Source organism: Tupaia chinensis, unplaced genomic scaffold (genome assembly GCF_000334495.1).
Source record: "Tupaia chinensis unplaced genomic scaffold, TupChi_1.0 Scaffold000478_3, whole genome shotgun sequence".
In the NCBI taxonomy this organism is placed as follows: domain Eukaryota; kingdom Metazoa; phylum Chordata; class Mammalia; order Scandentia; family Tupaiidae; genus Tupaia; species Tupaia belangeri.
This window is the reverse complement of record NW_006159990.1, coordinates 2,433,965-2,440,426: the sequence shown is the minus strand read 5'-3', so window position 1 is coordinate 2,440,426 and position 6,462 is coordinate 2,433,965.

The window sequence follows — 6,462 nt, the reverse complement described above, 5'->3', positions numbered from 1 at the left end:
TCTGTTCTTATTGCAACCAAATCACCAGAGCAATCCTGTGTCAGTGTGCAATAAAAATAGTTAAGATAATAAGATAAATAGAGAGAAAAGGGAAAAGGGAGAGAATAGAATGGTGGTGAAAACACAATTTTTTTTTTTACATTTTTTAAAAGAAAAATAGATGACTAATTTGATTCCATTTATTAAGTTATTTTGTAAATTCAGACTTTCATTCATTGTTCCGCGACCTGTTCCTCTTGTTTACATGCACTCTTGTGTCTATTAATCAACTTCTGCTGAGATCCTCCCACCCCTGACCACTGTGCAATTTCTAGTATCTACCTTTATCCTCTCTACGTCTATACTATTAAGTGCTTGACCTTCTGCTAATGAGTGAGGACTCTCAGTATTTGTTAAATGAACATCTACATTATCTGTTTTCCATAGTCTGGCTTATGTCATTTAGTACTATATCTTTTAGATTTATCCACTTTGTCTCAAGTGACAGAAATTTAATTGTTTCTGGCTGAGTAGCATTTCATGGCATATATTCAACACACACTTTCAAAAATATCAATACAATAAGTCTTAATGGTGTACAAAGTAACATAGCATTAAATGTGGAAGAAGATAAACATATTCGTAGCCTCATTAGATTATTACATACTATACAAATGCTTTTAAAAACCATGGAGAAGAAATAATTAACAGACATAAGAATGTAAAAGTCTCTGTGAAAACAATGTATATATTAATATCCTTGATTTTATTATCACAAAGTACATGCATAATTTGAAAAAACCATAGTGTGTGCCAAAGATATATATATATGTGTGTGTGTGTATATATATATATGTATACATTAAATGTGAATAAAAAATTATAAAATGGAGAAAACCATACTGTGTCCCAAAAATATATACAATGATTGCATGTAAATTAGAAATAACAATTAAAAATAGAAGAAAGAAAGAAAGAAGGAGAAAAGGAAAGAAACAGAGAGAGAAAGAAGAGAGAGAAAGATGAATGTATAAACAGTGTCACATTCATTTTAAAAATGGCAAAGCTAGGGACCAGCAGTTAGCGTGATGGCTATGTCACTGGACTCCCATGTAGCTGACTGCGGTTCGAGTCCTGGACTCAGTGGCTTAACCTCATGCCAGGCGCGTGTGCATGCATGCCCAAAATCCCGAGCGGAGACTGAAGGAGAAGGGATTGAGGCATGGCCATCCCCTCTGGGGGGTGATTTCTCGCTTTCTATCTCTCTGTTTCTCTGTCTTTCTGGCAAGCGCACACGCCCTATAGCAAAAACCTCTCAAAAAAAAAAAAAAAAAGAATGACAACGCTACAAGAAATCTCAAAACAAGTTGCTTTGTGATCCCATGATCCCAGGCTGAGCTCCAGCACAGAGTGAAGGAATTTATTTATGTGGGTTCACAAGGACAGTTTAAATATCTTTCCTTACATACACCTGAAATTTAGCTTTTACATATGTTTTCATGACAAAGCTAGAAAAATAAATTTTTGACTGTGGCTGATTTTGTTGACTACAGTTTTTTCAAAGCTAAACGTGAAAATAACCCTAAAACAATTTACTCTCTCTGAAATAATGGGTAGATAAAAAGCTGCACAAAGCAGCAATCCAGTAAAAATAAAAAAGGAAATATAATTTTATTGACAAAGATTTCTTCCATAATACTCATAGAGGCATACAGGAACGTAGTCAATCTTACTATCCAAGTGTGTGGATGCACCTGTTGGGTTATTTTATACATATATACATATCATATATATATTATATATATCTCGATATATGTATCATGATATATATAAATGTACACACCCATATGTGAAAACAGAGGGTTTATTATGTTTTTAGATAGAAAGATTTTTGCTATAGGATGTATGCACTGGCAGAGAGACAGAAAGAAAGAAAGCAAGAAATCACCCCTCAAGGTGGATGGCCACACCACAATCCTGTCTCCTCCATTCTCCTCTCAGGATTTTGGCACGCATGCACACATGCGTAGCTTGAGTTTTTAGCCACTGGGTCTGGGACTTGAACATGGTTGACTATCTGGGAATCCAATGATGTAACTATTACACCATCGGCTGGTCCCACAAACTGAGGGTTTAGATCAAATCTCATGTATTTTATAATCTATAACCCTTTAGTAATTGCAGAAACAGTAAACTGAAGTTCAATGTGTATTACCTTTGTGGGGGGACATGTGAAATCTTATTTAAGTATCTAAACTGAGCTTTTTGGGGGAAAAGAGTTGAACAAATAAATGGAATATCAAAAAATGTTATATTTTATAGCACATGCAAAGAATAATTTTATCATAAATTCTTTATAAGAACTCTGTAAGTTCTAATTGTATATAATTCCTTTTATTATCTCTTCAAAGACCTGAGCAGAGGAAAGTTATAAAAAGTAATAAAGCAATTCTTTTCACTTTAAAAATAATTTTCTTATATTTTCTAAAATATACATATTTTATTAGCACAATTGTGAAATTGTGTAGACACTTCATGTATAATTATGTTCAAATATAGTTATGTATAATATTGAAAGTGTCATTTAAAAAATCACATCAGAATAATGAATGCAAGGGAAATCTGAATACAGATAGACATTTCTTAGGAACAGATGGCTTAATTCAGAAAAATCACTGTCTATAGAAAATTTAATATATGTGACTATCCATGTTACTGAACAACCAATTCATTTGAGGACACAACAAGTTTATTTTTCCCAACTTAAATTCCTTGATTGTTTCACTCATAGTTAAAATGACATTGTTTTGGCATCATATTTCATTAATATCTCATGCCGTTTTGCTTTTCCCTAACTCTTCTCCATCCTGCTTTCTAACACAAGAAGTTAACCCATATGAATCACATCCGTCATTTCTCATTCCTCTGCCTTCCAGTTGTTTTCAGGGGAGAAACCTAGCAGGAAAGAAGAGACAATAAGGTGAAAATAATGTCAAAAATATTTCCTGGCTTGCTCGCCTTTCAAAGTGACTTCCAACTGGGTAATCTTTGAACTAAAAGTCACCCAAAAGGTCTGTCAAGGCAGCAGCTGATTCCTGTTGTCCCCTCTGGGTTCCAACAACCATTCTTTCTCCTTACCGAGTCATCTCCAACAGGCTCCCGATTGCTGCAGTAGCCCTCGTGATCTCCCTACACCCACACTTTTGTCTATGTCTATAAATACATGTAGAATTATTCTATTTGTAGTGAGCCATATGTTTTCTCTTGAGACAGACTGATGGAGAAAGCAGATGACACTGCCAACTATTTTGGTATTCATCTTTTTAAAAGAAAAATAGATGACTTACTTAATGATTCCATTTTTTTAGCTATTTTGTAAATTCAGACTTCTGTATTACCCACTTCTCATTGAAATTTTATCTGGAGGAAAAAAAAAAAAACAAACACATAAATGTAGCCAGAAGTCCATTGAGTCTTGCCTGCTATTACATGCAAATCATTCTTCCGCTTCTTTATACTTTACTAATACTTTTTGAAACCTCAACTTAACTTGTGTTTTACTCTATAGCACCTCATTTATCCTGATGTGGAATCTTAGTGGACCACCTCACTTCATTTTTTTTTTTTTTCCTAGAGAAAAAAACATGAGGTTGCCAAAGAAAGACAGAGAGAGAGGAGAAAGCACCTTCCACGGAAAGATGGAACCACAACCCCTTCCCCTCCATCTCTCCCTCCTTTGGGATTTTTGTTTATGCATTCACAAGTGCCCAGCATGTTTCTCAAGATTCTGGGTCCAGGACTTAAACTCTGTGGTCTGTCTAGACACCTTATCTATCAGACCACATAGCCATCCCCTGGACAACACAACTTCTATTCCCCCTTGTTCTAGAACAAATAAAACCTATTATCATTTCAGTAATCTATCCTATTTGTACTCCAAAATAGAGTCATGACTGGTTTATGTAGTCAAGCTATGCATGGAATCCCTTTGGTCAAGTGATTGAGGTCTTTTTGAGGTCAGAAATCTATAAAAGTTGAGGTATGTCTCAAAGAAAAGCAATATAAATCTGGAATATAAAAATCAGTCTTATTAAATATTTATTGAAAACAAGGAAACTAATAAGTTAAATTTTTAATTGTCTAAAAATATCATAAACAAAAAATCTAGAAAAATAACTACAAGCAGTTCAATTATATAAGACATTTTCCTTCATTTGCAAAATGCATAGCCCTTGATCCCCACTTCATATAATTTCATAGTATCATTTTCCACAGAAAGGTACTTTAGTGTTTTATCAGCAAAATTAAAACCAAATTTTGTCTTTATTACCAATAGTCACTTGATGCTATTAGTTCTACTGCAGACCTATGCCCCACAAATTGAGGAAATCTTATAAGTTTTGTTTCATGTAATTTATACTGAAAAAACAGGTATAACTTTTTAATACTTTTATATTTTGCAATTAAAATGTTTACCAGATAAGAATAATCTTCCATTTTAGTGTGTTATAATCAGAACTGAATCTTCATCTAACAATATTACTCATCTATTATTGGAACAATGTTCCGAAGACTAGTTTCTTATTTTTTACATCTGAAATCTTTTTCCAACAGTATCTACATCTTGCCAGTGCCAGACATGATTTTATATGTTTATATAATGATTCAACTTATGTACAATGAACAGCAAGCCAGAAGGCTAGCAAAAAAGCTTTCTATACTAATTAAAGATGAGGATTACTGCAAACCATATAAATAGGCTCCATTAGCCCCAAACTAAGTGAACCCCTGACTTGAATTTTTCCTAACTCATTCTCCTGAAATGCTCAAAGCCCCTTTATATGCTACTTGAAATAATAAATTGTGTGAGAAAGGGCAAGTCAAAGCTCAAAGACACTGAAGTCTTAACTGACAGAGATCAAAATAAATTATTTTGCTTATTTTACTTTAAAGAAAGGAAAAAGAGCAAGAAAAAAAACATGAACGTGTGAACACATTGTTAAGGAACTCTCTACAGACATTAGAACCTCATGCAAGTTCAGGGACAGCAGATGGGGCAGAGGTTACGTCAATGGACTCCCATTTGCCCGACGGCAGTTGTGCAGTCCCAGACCCGGTGGCTTGAAACTCACTCTGGACTCATGTACATGTGTGCCTGAGAGTCTGGGAAGAGAATGGCAGAGAAGGAATTGCGTTATGATCATTCTCCCTCGGGGTAATTTCTTACGTTTCCTCTCACTGTCTCTGTCTCTGTCTCTCTCCAACAAGCACACATGTCATAAAGCAAAAACCGCTTTAAGAAAATCTCATGCAAGATAGGGCTAAAATCTCTATTATCTTTATACTAATTCTACCTCTGTCTCTAGTGATTGTTTCCAGCCCAGGTTTGGGAATGCTGGCTATGCCGGTCTGAATGAAGTGATAAGTACTCTTGTGTTTTTCTTGAGAGAGATTACTCTCTTGATGACTATGAACAAACCATGGGTGAAGTCAATGTTGATTAGATATTGAATGATTTCAATGTCTGTACTTAAGGGTATTTATTTCTTCATGACCAAGGGAGAGAGAAAGACCGAGCTACCGAGAGAGACAGAAAAAAAAATGTCTTGATGCCGCAATTCATTCACACTTCAGTCAGTGCCTGATCACAGGTATGCTTAGGCCTGATGTACTCAGGGAGACTTCTGGGTGTAAACTCAGATCTGTCCAGGTGGATCAGCCTCACAATGTTATGTTTTACTGCTATGCCACTGTCCAGTACCCAGAATTATTCAAGTTCTTGCAGGACTCTTCAAGAAACATTCACACCAACCATTGAGTTTACTCTATTTTTTCACCAGAAAAAATATGTTTAAGCTAGTTTGCATCAGGGTGTTCAGTTAGTTACAGCTGAAATCATCCTAATTGGTACCTAGAGTTTACTTCTGAAGGGCTTATTGTCTGAATCATTTTGCATTTTCAGTCAACTGTAATTTTCAAATTTGAAATTCTCCTAATTAAAATTATATAAAACTATATCAAATTATGGAAGCATCACAGATGGCCTGAAACATATTTTCAAATAATAGTTTTATAAAAATTATAACATATTTCAAGTACAATACCATTAGTCTCAAGAATACTCAGGTATATTAAAGTTAACATACTAGAATTTAAACCGATAATGTATAAAGGAGTCCTTAAAAGAATATTTTATGGGATCAGCAGATGGTGTAATGGTTACGTCACTGGCCTCGCATGTAGTTGAGTCCTGGACCTGGCAACTTAAAACTCGCACCAGGTGTGTGTGTATGCATGCCCAAAATCCCAAGAGGAGAATGGAGGAGAAGGGATTGTGGCATGGCCATCCCCACTAGGGGGGGGTGATTTCTTGCTTTCTCTCTGTGTCTCTCCAGTGAGCACATGCACCTTATCACAAAAATCTCTTAAAAAAAAAAAAAAAAAAAAAAGGGGGGCCAGAGGGGGGGGAGTGGGTTAAAAAGC